This window comes from Narcine bancroftii, chromosome 1 (assembly GCF_036971445.1).
Source record: "Narcine bancroftii isolate sNarBan1 chromosome 1, sNarBan1.hap1, whole genome shotgun sequence".
Lineage (NCBI taxonomy): Eukaryota > Metazoa > Chordata > Chondrichthyes > Torpediniformes > Narcinidae > Narcine > Narcine bancroftii.
In genome coordinates, this window is record NC_091469.1 from 273874272 (window position 1) to 273897622 (window position 23351).

The following is a 23351-nucleotide window of genomic DNA, read 5'->3' on the forward strand; positions in this document are numbered from 1 at the left end:
AATCATAGGCAGGTAATCAGAGGCAGGGTATCAGAGGCGGGGAATCAGAGGTGGGGAATCAGAGGCGGTGAATCAGAGGCGGGGAATCAGAGGCGGGGAATCAGAGGCGGGGAATCAGAGGCGGGGAATCAGAGGTGGGGAATCAGAGGCGGCGAATCAGAGGCGGCGAATCAGAGGCGGCGAATCAGAGGCGGCAAATCAGAGGCGGCGAATCAGAGGCGGCGAATCAGGGGTGAGGAATCAGAGACGGGAAATCAGAGATGGGGAATCAGAGGCGGGAATTCAGAGATAGTGAATCAGAAATGTGGAATCAGAGGCGGTAATTCTGAGATGGGGATTCAGAGGCGGGGAATCAGAGGCGGGGAATCGGAAATGGGGAATCAGAGATGGGGAATCGGAGGTGGGGAATCAGAGGCGGGGAATCCGAGGCGGCGAATCCGAGGCGGCGAATCCGAGGCGGGGAAACCGAGGCGGGGAACCCGAGGCGGGGAACCCGAGGCGGGGAACCCGAGGCGGGGCATCCGAGGCGGGGAATAAGAGATGGGGAATCATAGGCAGGGAATCAGAGGATGGGCATCAGAGGCGGGGAATCAAAGAAGGGGAATCAGAGATGGGGAATCAGAAATACGGAATCAGAGATGGGGAATCAGAGGTGGGGAATCAGAGATGGGGAATCAGAAATACGGAATCAGAGATGGGGAATCAGAGATGGGGAATCAGAGATGGGGAATCAGAAATACGGAATCAGAGATGGGGAATCAGAGGTGGGGAATCAGAGGTGGGGCATTAGAGGTGGGGCATCAGAGGTGGGGCATAAGAGGTGGGGCATCAGAGGTGGGGCATCAGAGGTGGGGATTCAGAGGTGGGGCATCAGAGGTGGGGCATCAGAGGTGGGGCATCAGAGGTGGGGCATCAGAGGTGGGGCATCAGAGGTGGGGCATCAGAGGTGGGGCATCAGAGGTGGGGCATCAGAGGTCGGGCATCAGAGGTGGGGCATCAGAGGTGGGGATTCAGAGGTGGGGAATCAGAGGCAGGGAAGCAGAGGCAGGGAAGCAGAGGCAGGGAAGCAGAGGCGGGGAAGCAGAGGCGGGGAATCGGAGTTGGGGAATCAGAGGCGGGAATCAGAGGCGTGGAATCAGACGTGGAGAATCTGTAGCGGGGAATAAGAGGTGGGAAATCAGATTTGGGGAATCAGAGGCGGGGAATCAGAGATGGGAAATCAGAGGTGGGGAATCAGAGGTGGGGAATCAGAGGCGGGGAATCAGAGGCGGCAAATCAGAGATGGGGTATCAGAGGCGGGAAATCAGAGATAGTGAATCAGAAATGGGGAATCAGAGGCGGTAATTCAGAGATGGGTTTCAGAGGCCAGGAATCAGAGGCGGGGAATCTGAAGCGGGGAATCTGAAGCGAGGAATTCGAGGCGGGGTATCAGAAATGGGGAATCAGAGATGGGGAATCAGAGGCAGGGAATCAGACGTGGGGAATCAGAGGCGAGGAAACAGAGGGAGGGAATCAGAGGTGGGGCAACATATTTGGGGAATCAGAGGTGGGAAATGAGATGTGGGGTATCAGAAGCGGGGAATCAGAGGTGGGGAATAAGAGGCGACGAAAGAGAGGCAGGGAATCAGAAGTGGGGCATCAGTGGCGGGGAATCAAAGATGGGGAATCATAGGCAGGGAATCAGAGGATGGTCATCAGAGATGGGGAATCAGAAATGGGGAATCAGAGGCGGGAATTCAGAGATAGTGAATCAGAAATGTGGAATCAGAGGCGGTAATTCAGAGATGGGGATTCAGAGGCGGGGTATTAGAGGCGGGGAATCAGAGATGGGGAATCAGAGATGGGGAATCAGAGGCGGGGAATCAGAGGTGGGGAATCAGAGGCGGGGAATCAGAGGCGGCGAATCCGAGGCGGGGAAACCGAGGCGGGGAACCCGAGGCGGGGAACCCGAGGCGAGGAATCCGACGCGGGGAATCCGAGGCGGGGAATCCGAGGCGGGGAATCCGAGGCGGGGCATCCGAGGCGGGGCATCCGTGGCGGGGCATTCGAGGCGGGGCATCCGAGGCGGGGCATTCGAGGCGGGGCATCCGAGGCGGGGCATCCGAGGCGGGCCATCCGAGGTGGGGCATCCGAGGCGGGGCATCCGAGGCGGGGCATCCGAGGCGGGGCATCCGAGGCGGGGCATCCGAGGCGGGGCATCCGAGGCGGGGCATCCGAGGCGGGGCATCCGAGGCGGGGCATCCGAGGCGGGGCATCCGAGGCGGGGCATCCGAGGCGGGGCATCCGAGGCGGGGCATCCGAGGCGGGGCATCAGAGGCGGGGCATCAGAGGCGGGGAATCAGAGGCGGGGAATCAGGCGGGGATTCAGAGGCGGGGAATCAGAGGTGGGGAATCAGAAGTGGGGAATCAGAGGTGGGGCATCAGAGTTGGGGAATCAGAGGCGGGGAATCTTAGGTGGGGAATCAGAAGTGGGGAATCATAAGTGGGGAATCAGAGGCGGGGAATCTGAGCTGGGGAATCAGAGGCGGGGATTCAGAGGTGGGAAATCAGAGTTGGGGAATCAGAGGTGGGAAAACAGAGATGGGGAATTAGAGGCGGGAAATCAGAGATGGGGTGTCAGAGGCGGGGCATCAGATGCGGGGAATTCGAGGCGAGGAATTAGGAGCAGGGAATCAGAGGTGGGGCATCAGAGGCGGGGAATCAGAGATGGGGAATCAGAGGTGGGGAATCATAGGCGGGTAATCAGAGGCAGGGTATCAGAGGCAGGGAATCAGAGGTGGGGAATCAGAGGCGGTGAATCAGAGGCGGGGAATCAGAGGTGGGGAATCAGAGGCGGGGAATCAGAGGTGGGGAATCAGAGGCGGGGTATCAGAGGTGGGGCAACATATTCGGGGAATCAGAGGTGGGGAATGAGAGGCGGGGAATAAGAGATGGGGAATCATAGGCAGGGAATCAGAGGATGGGCATCAGAGGCGGGGAATCAGAGAAGGGGAATCAGAGATGGGGAATCAGAGATGGGGAATCAGAGATGGGGAATCAGAGATGGGGAGTCAGAGATGGGGAATCAGAGATGGGGAATCAGAGATGGGGAATCAGAGGTGGGGAATCAGAGGTGGGGCATCAGAGGTGGGGCATCAGAGGTGGGGCATAAGAGGTGGGGCATCAGAGGTGGGGCATCAGAGGTGGGGATAGAGGTGGGGCATCAGAGGTGGGGCATCAGAGGTGGGGCATCAGAGGTGGGGCATCAGAGGTGGGGCATCAGAGGTGGGGCATCAGAGGTGGGGCATCAGAGGTGGGGCATCAGTGTTGGGGATTCAGAGGTGGGGAATCAGAGGCAGGGAAGCAGAGGCAGGGAAGCAGAGGCAGGGAAGCAGAGGCGGGGAAGCAGAGGCGGGGAATCGGAGTTGGGGAATCAGAGGCGGGAATCAGAGGCGTGGAATCAGAGGTGGGGAATCTGTAGCGGGGAATAAGAGGTGGGAAATCAGAGTTGGGGTATCAGAGGCGGGGAATCAGAGATGGGAAATCAGAGGTGGGGAATCAGAGGTGGGGAATCAGAGATGGGGTATCAGAGGCGGGAAATCAGAGACAGTGAATCAGAAATGGGGAATCAGAGGCGTTAATTCAGAGATGGGTTTCAGAGGCCAGGAATCTGAGGCGGGGAATCTGAAGCGAGGAATTCGAGGCGGGGTATCAGAAATGGGGAATCAGAGATGGGGAATCAGAGGCGGGGAATCAGACGTGGGGAATAAGAGGCGAGGAAAGAGAGGCAGGGAATCAGAAGTGGGGCATCAGTGGCGGGGAATCAAAGATGGGGAATCATAGGCAGGGAATCAGAGGATGGTCATCAGAGATGGGGAATCACAAATGGGGAATCAGAGGTGTTGAATCAGAGGTGGGGAATCAGAGATGGGGAATCAGGGGTGGGTAATCAGAGGTGGGGAATCAGAGGCGGGGTATTAGAGGCGGGGAATCAGAAATGGGACATCAGGGATGGGGAATCAGAGGCGGGGTATATGAGTTGGGGATTCAGAGCCAGGGTATCAGAGGTGGGGAATCAGAGGTTGGGCAACAGAGGCGGGGAATCAGAGGTGGGGAATGAGATGCGGTGCATCAGAAGCAGGGAATCAGTGGTGGGGAATGGGAGGCGAGGAATGAGAGGCGGGGAATCAGAGGTGGGGCATTAGATGCGGGGAATCAGAGATGGGGAATCATAGGCAGGGAATCAGAGGATGGGCATCAGAGGTGGAGAATCAGAGATGGGGAATCGGAGTGGGGGAAATCAGAGGCGGTGAATCAGAGATAGGGTATAAGAGGCAGGGAATCAGAGGCGGGGCATCAGAGGCGGGACATCAGAGGCGGGGCATCAGAGGCGGGGCATCAGAGGCGGGGCATCAGAGGCGGGGCATCAGAGGCGTGGCATCAGAGGCGGGGCATCATAGGCGGGGAATAAGAGGTGGGGAATCAGAGATGCGGAATTATAGGCGGGGAATCAGAGGCGGGGAATCAGAGGCGTGGGTTCAGAGGCGTGGATTCAGAGGCGGGGAATCAGAGGCGGGGAATCAGAGTGGAGGAATTGGTCACAATTCGGTGGTGCAGGTTTGTAGCCAGAAGTGCTTGTTATCGTACTCTGTCTATAAAAACATTTCTTCATTTAAAAAATTATACACCTCAATTAAGGAGGGGAATCAGAGATGGGGAATCAGAGATGTGGAATCAGAGATGGGGAATCAGAGATGGGGAATCAGAAATGGGGAATCAGAGGCGAGGAATCAGAGTGGAGGAATCAGAGGCGGCGAATCAGCTGCGGGGTATCAGAGGCATGGAATCAGAGATGGGGAATCTGAGATGGGGAATCAGAGGCGGGGAATCAGAGGTGGCGAATGAGAGGAGGGAAATCAGAGGTAGGGCATCAGAGGTGGAGAATCAGAGATGGGGAATCATAGGCAGGGAAATAGAGGATTGGCATCAGAGGCGGAGAATCAGAGATGGGGAATCAGATGGGGAATCAGATGGGGAATCAGATGGGGAATCAGATGGGGAATCAGATGGGGAATCAGTGGTGGGGCATCAGTTTTGGTGAATCAGAGGCGGGGAATCAGAAGCAGGGAATCAGAGACAGGGAATCAGAGGCAGGGAAGCAGCAGCGGGCAATCGGAGTTGGGGAATGAGAGGCGGGGATTCAGAGGCGGGGAATAAGAGGCGGGGAATCGGAGGCGGGGAATCGGAGGCGGGGAATCGGAGGCGGGGAATCGGAGGCGGGGAATCGGAGGCGGGGAATCGGAGGCGGGGCATCAGAGGCGGGGCTTCAGAGGTGGGGCATCAGAGGTGGGGCATCAGAGGTGGGGCATCAGAGGTGGGGCATCAGAGGTGGGGCATCAGAGGTGGGGCATCAGAGGTGGGGCATCAGAGGGGGGGCATCAGAGGGGGGGCATCAGAGGTGGGGCATCAGTGTTGGGGAATCAGAGGTGGGGAATCAGAGGCAGGGAAGCAGAGGCAGGGAAGCAGAGGCAGGGAAGCAGAGGCGGGGAAGCAGAGGCGGGGAATCGGAGTTGGGGAATCAGAGGCGGGAATCAGAGGAGTGGAATCAGAGGTGGGGCATCAGAGGTGGGGCATCAGAGGTGGGGCATCAGAGGTGGGGCATCAGAGGTGGGGCATCAGAGGTGGGGCATCAGTGTTGTGGAATCAGAGGCGGGGAATCAGAGGCGGGGAAGCAGAGGCGGGGAAGCAGAGGCGGGGAAGCAGAGGCGGGGAATCAGAGGCGGGGAATCAGAGGCGGGGAATCAGAGGCGGGGAATCAGAGGCGGGGAATCAGAGGCGGCGAATCAGAGGCGGGGAATCCGAGGCGGGGAATCCGAGGCGGCGAATCCGAGGCGGCGAATCCGAGGCGGCGAATCCGAGGCGGGGAATCCGAGGCGGGGAATCCGAGGCGGGGAATCCGAGGCGGGGAATCCGAGGCGGGGAATCCGAGGCGGGGAATCCGAGGCGGGGAATCCGAGGCGGGGAATCCGAGGCGGCGAATCCGAGGCGGCGAATCCGAGGCGGCGAATCCGAGGCGGCGAATCCGAGGCGGGGAATCCGAGGCGGCGAATGCGAGGCGGCGAATCCGAGGCGGGGAATCCGAGGCGGGGAATCCGAGGCGGCGAATGCGAGGCGGCGAATCCGAGGCGGCGAATCCGAGGCGGGGAATCCGAGGCGGGGAATCCGAGGCGGGGAATCCGAGGCGGGGAATCCGAGGCGGGGAATCCGAGGCGGGGAATCCGAGGCGGGGAATGCGAGGCGGGGAATCCAAAGAGGGGAATCCGAGGCGCGGAATCCGAGGCGGCGAATCCGAGGCGGGGAATCCGAGGCGGCGAATGCGAGGCGGCGAATCAGAGGTGGCGAATCAGAGGCGGCGAATCAGAGGCGGGGAATCAGAGGCGGGGAATCAGAGGCGGCGAATCAGAGACGGCGAATCAGAGGCGTCGAATCAGAGGCGGCGAATCAGAGGCGGCGAATCAGAGGCGGCGAATCAGGGGTGAGGAATCAGGGGTGAGGAATCAGAGACGGGAAATCAGAGATGGGGAATCAGAGGCGGGAATTCAGAGATAGTGAATCAGAAATGTGGAATCAGAGGCGGTAATTCAGAGATGGGGATTCAGAGGCGGGGAATCAGAGGCGGGGAATCAGAAATGGGGAATCAGAGGTGGGGAATCAGAGGCGGGGAATCAGAGGCGGGGAATCAGAGGCGGGGAATCAGAGGCGGGGAATCCGAGGCGGCGAATCCGAGGCGGGGAAACCGAGGCGGGGAATCCGAGGCGGGGAATCCGAAGCTGGGAATCCGAGGCGGGGAATCCGAGGCGGGGAATCCGAGGCGCGGAATCCGAGGCGGGGTATCCGAGGCGGGGAATCGGAGGCGGGGCATCCGAGGCGGGGCATCCGAGGCGGGGCATCCGAGGCGGGGCATCCGAGGCGGGGCATCCGAGGCGGGGCATCCGAGGCGGGGCATCCGAGGCGGGGCATCCGAGGCGGGGCATCCGAGGCGGGGATTCGGAGGTGGGGAATCGGAGGCGGGGCATCGTAGGCGGGGCATCGGAGGCGGGGCTTCCGAGGTGGGGCATCGGAGGTGGGGCATCAGAGGTGGGGCATCAGAGGTGGGGCATCAGAGGTGGGCCATCAGAGGTGGGGCATCAGAGGTGGGGCATCAGAGGTGGGGCATCAGTGTTGGGGAATCAGAGGCGGGGAATCAGAGGCGGGGAATCCGAGGCGGGGAATCCGAGGAGGGGAATCCGAGGCGGGGAATCCGAGGCGGCGAATCCGAGGCGGCGAATCCGAGGCGGCGAATGCGAGGCGGCGAATCCGAGGCGGCGAATCAGAGGCGGCGAATCAGAGGCGGCGAATCAGAGGCGGCGAATCAGAGGCGGCGAATCAGAGGCGGCGAATCAGAGGCGGCGAATCAGAGGCGGCGAATCAGAGGCGGCGAATCAGAGGCGGCGAATCAGAGGCGGCGAATCAGAGGCGGGAATTCAGAGATAGTGAATCAGAAATGTGGAATCAGAGGCGGTAATTCAGAGATGGGGATTCCGAGGCGGGGAATCAGAGGCGGGGAATCAGAAATGGGGAATCAGATGCGGGGAATCAGAGGCGGGGAATCAGAGGCGGGGAATCAGAGGCGGGGAATCAGAGGCGGGGAATCCGAGGTGGCGAATCCGAGGCGGGGAAACCGAGGCGGGGAATCCGAGGCGGGGAATCCGAGGCTGGGAATCCGAGGCGGCGAATCCGAGGCGGGGAATCCGAGGCGGGGAATCCGAGGCGGGGTATCCGAGGCGGGGAATCCGAGGCGGGGAATCCGAGGCGGGGAATCCGAGGCGGGGCATCCGAGGCGGGGCATCCGAGGCGGGGCATCCGAGGCGGGGCATCCGAGGCGGGGCATCCGAGGCGGGGCATCCGATGCGGGGCATCCGAGGCGGGGCATCCGAGGCGGGGCATCCGAGGCGGGGCATCGGAGGCGGGGCATCGGAGGCGGGGCATCGGAGGCGGGGCATCGGAGGCGGGGCATCGGAGGCGGGGCATCGGAGGTGGGGCATCAGAGGTGGGGCATCAGAGGTGGGGCATCAGAGGTGGGGCATCAGAGGTGGGGCATCAGTGTTGGGGAATCAGAGGTGGGGAATCAGAGGCAGGGAAGCAGAGGCAGGGAAGCAGACGCGGGGAAGCAGAGGCGGGGAAGCAGAGGCGGGGAATCGGAGTTGGGGAATCAGAGGCGGGAATCAGAGGCGTGGAATCAGAGGTGGGGCATCAGAGGTGGGGCATCAGAGGTGGGGCATCAGAGGTGGGGCATCAAAGGTGGGGCATCAGTGTTGGGGAATCAGAGGCGGGGAATCAGAGGCGGGGAAGCAGAGGCGGGGAAGCAGAGGCGGGGAAGCAGAGGCGGGGAAGCAGAGGCGGGGAATCAGAGGCGGGGAATCAGAGGCGGGGAATCAGAGGCGGCGAATCAGAGGCGGGGCATCATAGGCGGGGAATCAGAGGTGGGGAATCAGAGGCGGGGAATCAGAGGTGGAGAATCAGAGGCGGGGAATCAGAGATGGGGAATCAGAGGCGGGGAATCAGAGGCGGAGAATCAGAGGCGGGGAATCAGAGGTGGAGAATCAGAGGCGGGGAATCAGAGATGGGGAATCAGAGGCGGGGAATCAGAGGCGGGGAATCAGAGGCGGGGAATCAGAGGCGGGGAATCAGAGGCGGGGAATCAGAGGTGGGGAATCAGAGGCGGGGAATCAGAGGCGGGGAATCAGAGGTGGGGAATCAGAGGAGGGGAATCAGAGGCGGGAAATCAGAGATAGTGAATCAGAAATGGGGAATCAGAGGGCCGCTGCCGGGCCTCATGTGGGCATAAATTCGGAAGCACAATCTTGTTAGGCAAAATGGCCTGTTTCCATACTGTTGGCATATGAGCATTGTGGAAAAATTGGTCACAATTCGGTGGTGCAGGTTTGTAGCCAGAAGTGCTTGTTATCGTGCTCTATCTATAAAAACATTTCTTCATTTAAAAAATTATACACCTCAATTAAGGAGGGGAATCAGAGATGGGGAATCAGAGATGTGGAATCAGAGATCTGGAATCAGAGATGGGGAATCAGAGATGGGGAATCAGAGGCGAGGAATCAGAGTGAGGGAATCAGAGGAGGGAATCAGAGGCGGCGAATCAGCTGCGGGGTATCAGAGGCATGGAATCAGAGATGGGGAATCTGAGATGGGGAATCAGAGATGGGGAATCAGATGGGGAATCAGATGGGGAATCAGATGGGGAATCAGGGGTGGGGCATCAGTTTTGGGGAATCAGAGGCAGGGAATCAGAGGCGTGGAATCAGAGGTGGGGAATCTGTAGCGGGGAATAAGAGGTGGGAAATCAGAGTTGGGGAATCAGAGGCGGGAATCAGAGGCGTGGAATCAGAGGTGGGGAATCTGTAGCGGGGAATCAGAGATGGGAAATCAGAGGTGGGGAATCAGAGGTGGGGAATCAGAGGCGGGGAATCAGAGGCGGGAAATCAGAGATGGGGTATCAGAGGCGGGAAATCAGAAATGGGGAATCAGAGGTGGAGCAACAGAGGCGGGGAATCAGAGGTGGGGAATCCGAGGCGGGGAATCCGAGGCGGGGAATCAGAGGCGGGGAATCAAAGATGGGGAATCATAGGTAGGGAATCAGAGGATGGTCATCAGAGATGGGGTATCAGAAATGGGGAATCAGAGGTGTGGAATCAGAGGTGGGGAATCAGAGATGGGGAATCAGGGGTGGGGAATCAGAGGCGGGGAATCAGAAATGGGGAATCAGAGGTGGAGCAACAGAGGCGGGGAATCAGAGGTGGGGAATCCGAGGCGGGGAATCCGAGGCGGGGAATCCGAGGCGGGGAATCCGAGGCGGGGAATCCGAGGCGGGGAATCCGAGGCGGGGAATCCGAGGCGGGGAATCCGAGGCGGCGAATCCGAGGCGGCGAATGCGAGGCGGCGAATGCGAGGCGGCGAATCCGAGGCGGCGAATCCGAGGCGGCGAATCCGAGGCGGCGAATCCATGGCGGGGAATCCGAGGTGGGGAATCCGAGGCGGCGAATCCGAGGCGGGGAATCCGAGGCGGCGAATGCGAGGCGGCGAATGCGTGGCGGCGAATCCGAGGCGGCGAATCCGAGGCGGCGAATCCGAGGCGGCGAATCCGAGGCGGCGAATCCGAGGCGGGGAATCCGAGGCGGGGAATCCGAGGCGGGGAATCCGAGGCGGGGAATCCGAGGCGGCGAATCCGAGGCGGGGAATGCGAGGCGGCGAATCCGAGGCGGCGAATCAGAGGCGGCGAATCAGAGGCGGCGAATCAGAGGCGGCGAATAAGAGGCGGAGAATCAGAGGCGTCGAATCCGAGGCGGCGAATCCGAGGCGGCGAATCCGAGGCGGCGAATCCGAGGCGGGGAATCCGAGGCGGGGCATCCGAGGCGGGGCATCCGAGGCGGGGCATCCGAGGCGGGGCATCCGAGGCGGGGCATCCGAGGCGGGGCATCCGAGGCGGGGCATCAGAGGCGGGGCATCCGAGGCGGGGCATCCGAGGCGGGGAATCAATGGCGGGGAATCAGAGGCGGCGAATCAGAGGCGGCGAATCAGAGGCGGCGAATCAGAGGCGGCGAATCAGGGGTGAGGAATCAGGGGTGAGGAATCAGAGACGGGAAATCAGAGATGGGGAATCAGAGGCGGGAATTCAGAGATAGTGAATCAGAAATGTGGAATCAGAGGCGGTAATTCAGAGATGGGGATTCAGAGGCGGGGAATCAGAGGCGGGGAATCAGAAATGGGGAATCAGAGATGGGGAATCAGAGGCGGGGAATCAGAGGTGGGGACTCAGAGGTGGGGAATCAATGTTGGGGAATCAGAGGCGGGGAATCAGAGGCGGGGATTCAGAGGCGGGGAATCAGAGGTGGGGAATCAGAGGTGGGGAATCAGAGGCGGGGAATCAGAGGTGGGGAATCAGAGTTGGGGAATCAGAGGCGGGGAATCTGAGGTGGGGAATCAGAAGTGGGGAATCAGAGGTGGGGCATCAGAGTTGGGGAATCAGAGGCGGGGAATCTTAGGTGGGGAATCAGAAGTGGGGAATCATAAGTGGGGAATCAGAGGCGGGGAATCTGAGCTGGGGAATCAGAGGCGGGGAATCAGGGGTGGGGAATCAGAGGTGGGGAATCAGAGGCGGGGTATTAGAGGCGGGGAATCAGAAATGGGGAATCAGAGGTGGGGCAACAGAGGCGGGGAATCAGAGGTGGGGAATCCGAGGCGGGGAATCCGAGGCGGGGAATCCGAGGCGGGGAATCCGAGGCGGGGAATCCGAGGCGGGGAATCCGAGGCGGGGAATCCGAGGCGGGGAATCCGAGGCGGCGAATCCGAGGCGGGGAATGCGAGGCGGCGAATCCGAGGCGGCGAATCAGAGGCGGCGAATCAGAGGCGGCGAATCAGAGGCGGCGAATAAGAGGCGGAGAATCAGAGGCGTCGAATCCGAGGCGGCGAATCCGAGGCGGCGAATCCGAGGCGGCGAATCTGAGGCGGGGAATCCGAGGCGGGGCATCCGAGGCGGGGCATCCGAGGCGGGGAATCCGAGGCGGGGAATCCGAGGCGGGGAATCCGAGGCGGGGAATCCGAGGCGGGGAATCCGAGGCAGCGAATCCGAGGTGGGGAATCCGAGGCGGCGAATGCGAGGCGGCGAATCCGAGGCGGCGAATCAGAGGCGGGGAATCCGAGGCGGCGAATGCGAGCCGGCGAATGCGAGGCGGGGAATCCGAGGCGGGGAATCCGAGGCGGGGAATCCGAGGCGGGGAATCCGTGGCAGGGAATGCGAGGCGGCGAATGCGAGGCGGCGAATCCGAGGCGGCGAATCCGAGGCGGCGAATCCGAGGCGGCGAATCCGAGGCGGCGAATCCGAGGCGGGGAATCCGAGGCGGGGAATCCGAGGCGGGGAATGCGAGGCGGCGAATCCGAGGCGGCGAATCGGAGGCGGCGAATCGGAGGCGGCGAATCGGAGGCGGCGAATCAGAGGCGGCGAATCAGAGGCGGCGAATCAGAGGCGGCGAATCAGAGGCGGCGAATCAGAGGCGGCGAATCAGAGGCGGCGAATCCGAGGCGGAGAATCAGAGGCGGCGAATCCGAGGCGGCGAATCCGAGGCGGGGAAACCGAGGCGGGGAATCCGAGGCGGGGAATCCGAGGCGGGGCATCCGAGGCGGGGCATCCGAGGCGGGGCATCCGAGGCGGGTCATCCGAGGCGTGGCATCCGAGGCGGGGCATCCGAGGAGGGGCATCCGAGGCGGGGCATCCGAGGCGGGGCATCCGAGGCGGGGCATCCTAGGCGGGGCATCCGAGGCGGGGCATCCGTTGCGGGGCATCCGAGGCGGGGCATCAGAGGCGGGGCATCAGAGGCGGGGCATCAGAGGCGGGGCATCAGAGGCGGGGCATCAGAGGCGGGGAATCAGAGGCGGGGAATCAGAGGCGGGGAATCAGAGGCGGGGAATCAGAGGCGGGGAATCAGAGGCGGCGAATCAGAGGCGGCGAATCAGAGGCGGCGAATCAGAGGCGGCGAATCAGAGGCGGCGAATCAGGGGTGAGGAATCAGAGACGGGAAATCAGAGATGGGGAATCAGAGGCGGGAATTCAGAGATAGTGAATCAGAAATGTGGAATCAGAGGCGGTAATTCAGAGATGGGGATTCAGAGGCGGGGAATCAGAGGCGGGGAATCAGAAATGGGGAATCAGAGATGGGGAATCAGAGGCGGGGAATCAGAGGTGGGGAATCAGAGGTGGGGAATCAATGTTGGGGAATCAGAGGCGGGGAATCAGAGGCGGGGATTCAGAGGCGGGGAATCAGAGGTGGGGAATCAGAGGTGGGGAATCAGAGGCGGGGCATCCGAGGCGGGGCATCCGAGGCGGGGCATCCGAGGCGGGGCATCCGAGGCGGGGCATCCGAGGCGGGGCATCAGAGGCGGGGCATCAGAGGCGGGGAATCAGAGGCGGGGAATCAGGCGGGGATTCAGAGGCGGGGAATCAGAGGTGGGGAATCAGAAGTGGGGAATCAGAGGTGGGGCATCAGAGTTGGGGAATCAGAGGCGGGGAATCTTAGGTGGGGAATCAGAAGTGGGGAATCATAAGTGGGGAATCAGAGGCGGGGAATCTGAGCTGGGGAATCAGAGGCGGGGATTCAGAGGTGGGAAATCAGAGATGGGGTGTCAGAGGCGGGGCATCAGATGCGGGGAATTCGAGGCGAGGAATTAGGAGCAGGGAATCAGAGGTGGGGCATCAGAGGCGGGGAATCAGAGATGGGGAATCAGAGGTGGGGAATCATAGGCGGGTAATCAGAGGCAGGGTATCAGAGGCAGGGAATCAGAGGTGGGGAATCAGAGGCGGTGAATCAGAGGCGGGGAATCAGAGGTGGGGAATCAGAGGCGGGGAATCAGAGGTGGGGAATCAGAGGCGGGGTATCAGAGGTGGGGCAACATATTCGGGGAATCAGAGGTGGGGAATGAGAGGCGGGGAATGAGAGGCGGGGAATCAGAGGTGGGGCATCAGAGGCGGGGAATAAGAGATGGGGAATCATAGGCAGGGAATCAGAGGATGGGCATCAGAGGCGGGGAATCAGAGAAGGGGAATCAGAGATGGGGAATCAGAGATGGGGAATCAGAGATGGGTAATCAGAGATGGGGAGTCAGAGATGGGGAATCAGAGATGGGGAATCAGAGATGGGGAATCAGAGGTGGGGAATCAGAGGTGGGGCATCAGAGGTGGGGCATCAGAGGTGGGGCATAAGAGGTGGGGCATCAGAGGTGGGGCATCAGAGGTGGGGATAGAGGTGGGGCATCAGAGGTGGGGCATCAGAGGTGGGGCATCAGAGGTGGGGCATCAGAGGTGGGGCATCAGAGGTGGGGCATCAGTGGTGGGGCATCAGTGTTGGGGATTCAGAGGTGGGGAATCAGAGGCAGGGAAGCAGAGGCAGGGAAGCAGAGGCAGGGAAGCAGAGGCGGGGAAGCAGAGGCGGGGAATCGGAGTTGGGGAATCAGAGGCGGGAATCAGAGCCGTGGAATCAGAGGTGGGGAATCTGTAGCGGGGAATAAGAGGTGGGAAATCAGAGTTGGGGTATCAGAGGCGGGGAATCAGAGATGGGAAATCAGAGGTGGGGAATCAGAGGTGGGGAATCAGAGATGGGGTATCAGAGGCGGGAAATCAGAGACAGTGAATCAGAAATGGGGAATCAGAGGCGTTAATTCAGAGATGGGTTTCAGAGGCCAGGAATCTGAGGCGGGGAATCTGAAGCGAGGAATTCGAGGCGGGGTATCAGAAATGGGGAATCAGAAATGGGGAATCAGAGGCGGGGAATCAGACGTGGGGAATAAGAGGCGAGGAAAGAGAGGCAGGGAATCAGAAGTGGGGCATCAGTGGCGGGGAATCAAAGATGGGGAATCATAGGCAGGGAATCAGAGGATGGTCATCAGAGATGGGGAATCACAAATGGGGAATCAGAGGTGTGGAATCAGAGGTGGGGAATCAGAGATGGGGAATCAGGGGTGGGTAATCAGAGGTGGGGAATCAGAGGCGGGGTATTAGAGGCGGGGAATCAGAAATGGGGAATCAGGGATGGGGAATCAGAGGCGGGGTATATGAGTTGGGGATTCAGAGCCAGGGTATCAGAGGTGGGGAATCAGAGGTTGGGCAACAGAGGCGGGGAATCAGAGGTGGGGAATGAGATGCGGGGCATCAGAAGCAGGGAATCAGTGGTGGGGAATGGGAGGCGAGGAATGAGAGGCGGGGAATCAGAGATGGGGAATCATAGGCAGGGAATCAGAGGATGGGCATCAGAGGTGGAGAATCAGAGATGGGGAATCGGAGTGGGGGAAATCAGAGGCGGTGAATCAGAGATGGGGAATAAGAGGCAGGGAATCAGAGGCGGGGCATCAGAGGCGGGACATCAGAGGCGGGGCATCAGAGGCGGGGCATCAGAGGCGGGGCATCAGAGGCGGGGCATCAGAGGCGTGGCATCAGAGGCGGGGCATCAGAGGCGGGGAATAAGAGGTGGGGAATCAGAGATGCGGAATTATAGGCGGGGAATCAGAGGCGGGGAATCAGAGGCGTGGATTCAGAGGCGTGGATTCAGAGGCGGGGAATCAGAGGCGGGGAATCAGAGTGGAGGAATTGGTCACAATTCGGTGGTGCAGGTTTGTAGCCAGAAGTGCTTGTTATCGTACTCTGTCTATAAAAACATTTCTTCATTTAAAAAATTATACACCTCAATTAAGGAGGGGAATCAGAGATGGGGAATCAGAGATGTGGAATCAGAGATGGGGAATCAGAGATGGGGAATCAGAAATGGGGAATCAGAGGCATGGAATCAGAGATGGGGAATCTGAGATGGGGAATCAGAGGCGGGGAATCAGAGGTGGCGAATGAGAGGAGGGAAATCAGAGGTAGGGCATCAGAGGTGGAGAATCAGAGATGGGGAATCATAGGCAGGGAAATAGAGGATTGGCATCAGAGGCGGAGAATCAGAGATGGGGAATCAGATGGGGAATCAGATGGGGAATCAGATGGGGAATCAGATGGGGAATCAGATGGGGAATCAGTGGTGGGGCATCAGTTTTGGTGAATCAGAGGCGGGGAATCAGAAGCAGGGAATCAGAGACAGGGAATCAGAGGCAGGGAAGCAGCAGCGGGCAATCGGAGTTGGGGAATGAGAGGCGGGGCTTCAGAGGTGGGGCATCAGAGGTGGGGCATCAGAGGTGGGGCATCAGAGGTGGGGCATCAGAGGTGGGGCATCAGAGGTGGGGCATCAGAGGTGGGGCATCAGAGGTGGGGCATCAGAGGGGGGGCATCAGAGGTGGGGCATCAGTGTTGGGGAATCAGAGGTGGGGAATCAGAGGCAGGGAAGCAGAGGCAGGGAAGCAGAGGCAGGGAAGCAGAGGCGGGGAAGCAGAGGCGGGGAATCGGAGTTGGGGAATCAGAGGCGGGAATCAGAGGCGTGGAATCAGAGGTGGGGCATCAGAGGTGGGGCATCAGAGGTGGGGCATCAGAGGTGGGGCATCAGAGGTGGGGCATCAGAGGTGGGGCATCAGTGTTGTGGAATCAGAGGCGGGGAATCAGAGGCGGGGAAGCAGAGGCGGGGAAGCAGAGGCGGGGAAGCAGAGGCGGGGAATCAGAGGCGGGGAATCAGAGGCGGGGAATCAGAGGCGGGGAATCAGAGGCGGGGAATCAGAGGCGGCGAATCAGAGGCGGGGAATCCGAGGCGGGGAATCAGAGGCGGCGAATCCGAGGCGGCGAATCCGAGGCGGCGAATCCGAGGCGGCGAATCCGAGGCGGGGAATCCGAGGCGGGGAATCCGAGGCGGGGAATCCGAGGCGGGGAATCCGAGGCGGGGAATCCGAGGCGGGGAATCCGAGGCGGGGAATCCGAGGCGGCGAATCCGAGGCGGCGAATCCGAGGCGGCGAATCCGAGGCGGCGAATCCGAGGCGGGGAATCCGAGGCGGCGAATGCGAGGCGGCGAATCCGAGGCGGGGAATCCGAGGCGGGGAATCCGAGGCGGCGAATGCGAGGCGGCGAATCCGAGGCGGCGAATCCGAGGCGGGGAATCCGAGGCGGGGAATCCGAGGCGGGGAATCCGAGGCGGGGAATCCGAGGCGGGGAATCCGAGGCGGGGAATCCGAGGCGGGGAATGCGAGGCGGGGAATCCAAAGAGGGGAATCCGAGGCGCGGAATCCGAGGCGGCGAATCCGAGGCAGGGAATCCGAGGCGGCGAATGCGAGGCGGCGAATCAGAGGTGGCGAATCAGAGGCGGCGAATCAGAGGCGGGGAATCAGAGGCGGGGAATCAGAGGCGGCGAATCAGAGACGGCGAATCAGAGGCGGCGAATCAGAGGCGGCGAATCAGAGGCGGCGAATCAGAGGCGGCGAATCAGGGGTGAGGAATCAGGGGTGAGGAATCAGAGACGGGAAATCAGAGATGGGGAATCAGAGGCGGGAATTCAGAGATAGTGAATCAGAAATGTGGAATCAGAGGCGGTAATTCAGAGATGGGGATTCAGAGGCGGGGAATCAGAGGCGGGGAATCAGAAATGGGGAATCAGAGGTGGGGAATCAGAGGCGGGGAATCAGAGGCGGGGAATCAGAGGCGGGGAATCAGAGGCGGGGAATCCGAGGCGGCGAATCCGAGGCGGGGAAACCGAGGCGGGGAATCCGAGGCAGGGAATCCGAAGCTGGGAATCCGAGGCGGGGAATCCGAGGCGGGGAATCCGAGGCGCGGAATCCGAGGCGGGGTATCCGAGGCGGGGAATCGGAGGCGGGGAATCCGAGGCGGGGCATCCGAGGCGGGGCATCCGAGGCGGGGCATCCGAGGCGGGGCATCCGAGGCGGGGCATCCGAGGCGGGGCATCCGAGGCGGGGCATCCGAGGCGGGGCATCCGAGGCGGGGATTCGGAGGTGGGGAATCGGAGGCGGGGCATCGTAGGCGGGGCATCGGAGGCGGGGCATCCGAGGTGGGGCATCGGAGGTGGGGCATCAGAGGTGGGGCATCAGAGGTGGGGCATCAGAGGTGGGCCATCAGAGGTGGGGCATCAGAGGTGGGGCATCAGAGGTGGGGCATCAGTGTTGGGGAATCAGAGGCGGGGAATCAGAGGCGGGGAATCCGAGGCGGGGAATCCGAGGAGGGGAATCCGAGGCGGGGAATCCGAGGCGGGGAATCCGAGGCGGCGAATCCGAGGCGGCGAATGCGAGGCGGCGAATCCGAGGCGGCGAATCAGAGGCGGCGAATCAGAGGCGGCGAATCAGAGGCGGCGAATCAGAGGCGGCGAATCAGAGGCGGCGAATCAGAGGCGGCGAATCAGAGGCGGCGAATCAGAGGCGGCGAATCAGAGGCGGCGAATCAGAGGCGGCGAATCAGAGGCGGGAATTCAGAGATAGTGAATCAGAAATGTGGAATCAGAGGCGGTAATTCAGAGATGGGGATTCCGAGGCGGGGAATCAGAGGCGGGGAATCAGAAATGGGGAATCAGATGCGGGGAATCAGAGGCGGGGAATCAGAGGCGGGGAATCAGAGGCGGGGAATCAGAGGCGGGGAATCCGAGGTGGCGAATCCGAGGCGGGGAAACCGAGGCGGGGAATCCGAGGCGGGGAATCCGAGGCTGGGAATCCGAGGCGGCGAATCCGAGGCGGGGAATCCGAGGCGGGGAATCCGAGGCGGGGTATCCGAGGCGGGGAATCCGAGGCGGGGAATCCGAGGCGGGGAATCCGAGGCGGGGCATCCGAGGCGGGGCATCCGAGGCGGGGCATCCGAGGCGGGGCATCCGAGGCGGGGCATCCGAGGCGGGGCATCCGAGGCGGGGCATCCGAGGCGGGGCATCCGAGGCGGGGCATCCGAGGCGGGGCATCAGAGGTGGGGCATCAGAGGTGGGGCATCAGAGGTGGGGCATCAGAGGTGGGGCATCAGTGTTGGGGAATCAGAGGTGGGGAATCAGAGGCAGGGAAGCAGAGGCAGGGAAGCAGACGCGGGGAAGCAGAGGCGGGGAAGCAGAGGCGGGGAATCGGAGTTGGGGAATCAGAGGCGGGAATCAGAGGCGTGGAATCAGAGGTGGGGCATCAGAGGTGGGGCATCAGAGGTGGGGCATCAGAGGTGGGGCATCAGAGGTGGGGCATCAGTGTTGGGGAATCAGAGGCGGGGAATCAGAGGCGGGGAAGCAGAGGCGGGGAAGCAGAGGCGGGGAAGCAGAGGCGGGGAAGCAGAGGCGGGGAATCAGAGGCGGGGAATCAGAGGCGGGGAATCAGAGGCGGCGAATCAGAGGCGGGGCATCATAGGCGGGGTATAAGAGGTGGGGAAACAGAGATAGGGAATCAGAGATGGGGAATCAGAGATGGGGAATCAGAGGCGGAGAATCAGAGGCGGGGAATCAGAGGCGGGGAATCAGAGGCGGGGAATCAGAGGCGGGGAATCAGAGGCGGGGAATCAGAGGTGGGGAATCAGAGGCGGGGAATCAGAGGTGGGGAATCAGAGGCGGGGAATCAGAGGCGGGGAATCAGAGGTGGGGAATCAGAGGAGGGGAATCAGAGGCGGGAAATCAGAGATAGTGAATCAGAAATGGGGAATCAGAGGGCCGCTGCCGGGCCTCATGTGGGCATAAATTCGGAAGCACAATCTTGTTAGGCAAAATGGCCTGTTTCCATACTGTTGGCATATGAGCATTGTGGAAAAATTGGTCACAATTCGGTGGTGCAGGTTTGTAGCCAGAAGTGCTTGTTATCGTGCTCTGTCTATAAAAACATTTCTTCATTTAAAAAATTATACACCTCAATTAAGGAGGGGAATCAGAGATGGGGAATCAGAGATCTGGAATCAGAGATCTGGAATCAGAGATGGGGAATCAGAGATGGGGAATCAGAGGCGAGGAATCAGAGTGAGGGAATCAGAGGAGGGAATCAGAGGCGGCGAATCAGCTGCGGGGTATCAGAGGCATGGAATCAGAGATGGGGAATCTGAGATGGGGAATCAGAGATGGGGAATCAGATGGGGAATCAGATGGGGAATCAGATGGGGAATCAGGGGTGGGGCATCAGTTTTGGGGAATCAGAGGCAGGGAATCAGAGGCGTGGAATCAGAGGTGGGGAATCTGTAGCGGGGAATAAGAGGTGGGAAATCAGAGTTGGGGAATCAGAGGCGGGAATCAGAGGCGTGGAATCAGAGGTGGGGAATCTGTAGCGGCGAATAAGAGGTGGGAAATCAGAGTTGGGGAATCAGAGGCGGGGAATCAGAGATGGGAAATCAGAGGTGGGGAATCAGAGGTGGGGAATCAGAGGCGGGGAATCAGAGGCGGGAAATCAGAGATGGGGTATCAGAGGCGGGAAATCAGAAATGGGGAATCAGAGGTGGAGCAACAGAGGCGGGGAATCAGAGGTGGGGAATCCGAGGCGGGGAATCCGAGGCGGGGAATCAGAGGCGGGGAATCAAAGATGGGGAATCATAGGTAGGGAATCAGAGGATGGTCATCAGAGATGGGGTATCAGAAATGGGGAATCAGAGGTGTGGAATCAGAGGTGGGGAATCAGAGATGGGGAATCAGGGGTGGGGAATCAGAGGCGGGGAATCAGAAATGGGGAATCAGAGGTGGAGCAACAGAGGCGGGGAATCAGAGGTGGGGAATCCGAGGCGGGGAATCCGAGGCGGGGAATCCGAGGCGGGGAATCCGAGGCGGGGAATCCGAGGCGGGGAATCCGAGGCGGGGAATCCGAGGCGGCGAATCCGAGGCGGCGAATGCGAGGCGGCGAATGCGAGGCGGCGAATCCGAGGCGGCGAATCCGAGGCGGCGAATCCGAGGCGGCGAATCCGTGGCGGGGAATCCGAGGCGGGGAATCCGAGGCGGCGAATCCGAGGCGGGGAATCCGAGGCGGCGAATGCGAGGCGGCGAATGCGTGGCGGCGAATCCGAGGCGGCGAATCCGAGGCGGCGAATCCGAGGCGGCGAATCCGAGGCGGCGAATCCGAGGCGGGGAATCCGAGGCGGGGAATCCAAGGCGGGGAATCCGAGGCGGGGAATCCGAGGCGGCGAATCCGAGGCGGGGAATGCGAGGCGGCGAATCCGAGGCGGCGAATCAGAGGCGGCGAATCAGAGGCGGCGAATCAGAGGCGGCGAATAAGAGGCGGAGAATCAGAGGCGTCGAATCCGAGGCGGCGAATCCGAGGCGGCGAATCCGAGGCGGCGAATCCGAGGCGGGGAATCCGAGGCGGGGCATCCGAGGCGGGGCATCCGAGGCGGGGCATCCGAGGCGGGGCATCCGAGGCGGGGCATCCGAGGCGGGGCATCCGAGGCGGGGCATCAGAGGCGGGGCATCCGAGGCGGGGCATCAGAGGCGGGGAATCAATGGCGGGGAATCAGAGGCGGGGAATCAGAGGCGGCGAATCAGAGGCGGCGAATCAGAGGCGGCGAATCAGAGGCGGCGAATCAGGGGTGAGGAATCAGAGACGGGAAATCAGAGATGGGGAATCAGAGGCGGGAATTCAGAGATAGTGAATCAGAAATGTGGAATCAGAGGCGGTAATTCAGAGATGGGGATTCAGAGGCGGGGAATCAGAGGCGGGGAATCAGAAATGGGGAATCAGAGATGGGGAATCAGAGGCGGGGAATCAGAGGTGGGGACTCAGAGGTGGGGAATCAATGTTGGGGAATCAGAGGCGGGGAATCAGAGGCGGGGATTCAGAGGCGGGGAATCAGAGGTGGGGAATCAGAGGTGGGGAATCAGAGGCGGGGAATCAGAGGTGGGGAATCAGAGTTGGGGAATCAGAGGCGGGGAATCTGAGGTGGGGAATCAGAAGTGGGGAATCAGAGGTGGGGCATCAGAGTTGGGGAATCAGAGGCGGGGAATCTTAGGTGGGGAATCAGAAGTGGGGAATCATAAGTGGGGAATCAGAGGCGGGGAATCTGAGCTGGGGAATCAGAGGCGGGGAATCAGGGGTGGGGAATCAGAGGTGGGGAATCAGAGGCGGGGTATTAGAGGCGGGGAATCAGAAATGGGGAATCAGAGGTGGGGCAACAGAGGCGGGGAATCAGAGGTGGGGAATCCGAGGCGGGGAATCCGAGGCGGGGAATCCGAGGCGGGGAATCCGAGGCGGGGAATCCGAGGCGGGGAATCCGAGGCGGGGAATCCGAGGCGGGGAATCCGAGGCGGGGAATCCGAGGCGGCGAATCCGAGGTGGGGAATCCGAGGCGGCGAATGCGAGGCGGCGAATCCGAGGCGGCGAATCAGAGGCGGGGAATCCGAGGCGGCGAATGCGAGCCGGCGAATGCGAGGCGGGGAATCCGAGGCGGGGAATCCGAGGCGGGGAATCCGAGGCGGGGAATCCGTGGCAGGGAATGCGAGGCGGCGAATGCGAGGCGGCGAATCCGAGGCGGCGAATCCGAGGCGGCGAATCCGAGGCGGCGAATCCGAGGCGGCGAATCCGAGGCGGGGAATCCGAGGCGGGGAATCCGAGGCGGGGAATGCGAGGCGGCGAATCCGAGGCGGCGAATCGGAGGCGGCGAATCGGAGGCGGCGAATCGGAGGCGGCGAATCAGAGGCGGCGAATCAGAGGCGGCGAATCAGAGGCGGCGAATCAGAGGCGGCGAATCAGAGGCGGCGAATCCGAGGCGGAGAATCAGAGGCGGCGAATCCGAGGCGGCGAATCCGAGGCGGGGAAACCGAGGCGGGGAATCCGAGGCGGGGAATCCGAGGCGGGGCATCCGAGGCGGGGCATCCGAGGCGGGGCATCCGAGGCGGGTCATCCGAGGCGTGGCATCCGAGGCGGGGCATCCGAGGAGGGGCATCCGAGGCGGGGCATCCGAGGCGGGGCATCCGAGGCGGGGCATCCTAGGCGGGGCATCCGAGGCGGGGCATCCGTTGCGGGGCATCCGAGGCGGGGCATCAGAGGCGGGGCATCAGAGGCGGGGCATCAGAGGCGGGGCATCAGAGGCGGGGCATCAGAGGCGGGGAATCAGAGGCGGGGAATCAGAGGCGGGGAATCAGAGGCGGGGAATCAGAGGCGGGGAATCAGAGGCGGCGAATCAGAGGCGGGGAATCAGAGGCGGCGAATCAGAGGCGGCGAATCAGAGGCGGCGAATCAGAGGCGGCGAATCAGGGGTGAGGAATCAGAGACGGGAAATCAGAGATGGGGATTCAGAGGCGGGGAATCAGAGGCGGGGAATCAGAAATGGGGAATCAGAGATGGGGAATCAGAGGCGGGGAATCAGAGGTGGGGAATCAGAGGTGGGGAATCAATGTTGGGGAATCAGAGGCGGGGAATCAGAGGCGGGGATTCAGAGGCGGGGAATCAGAGGTGGGGAATCAGAGGTGGGGAATCAGAGGCGGGGAATCAGAGGCGGGGAATCAGAGTTGGGGAATCAGAGGCGGGGAATCTGAGGTGGGGAATCAGAAGTGGGGAATCAGAGGTGGGGCATCAGAGTTGGGGAATCAGTGGCGGGGAATCTTAGGTGGGGAATCAGAAGTGGGGAATCATAAGTGGGCAATCAGAGGCGGGGAATCTGAGCTGGGGAATCAGAGGCGGGGAATCAGAGGGGGAAATCAGTGTTGGGGAATCAGAGGCGGGAAAACAGAGATGGGGCATCAGAGGCGGGGAATCAGAGGCGGGGAATCAGAGGTGGGGCAACATATTCGGGGAATCAGAGGTGGGGAATGAGAGGTGGGGCATCAGAAGTGGGGAATCAGAGAAGGGGAATAAGTGGCGAGGAATGAGAGGCGGGGCATCCGAGGCGGGGCATCCTAGGCGGGGCATCCGAGGCGGGGCATCCGTTGCGGGGCATCTGAGGCGGGGCATCAGAGGCGGGGCATCAGAGGCGGGGCATCAG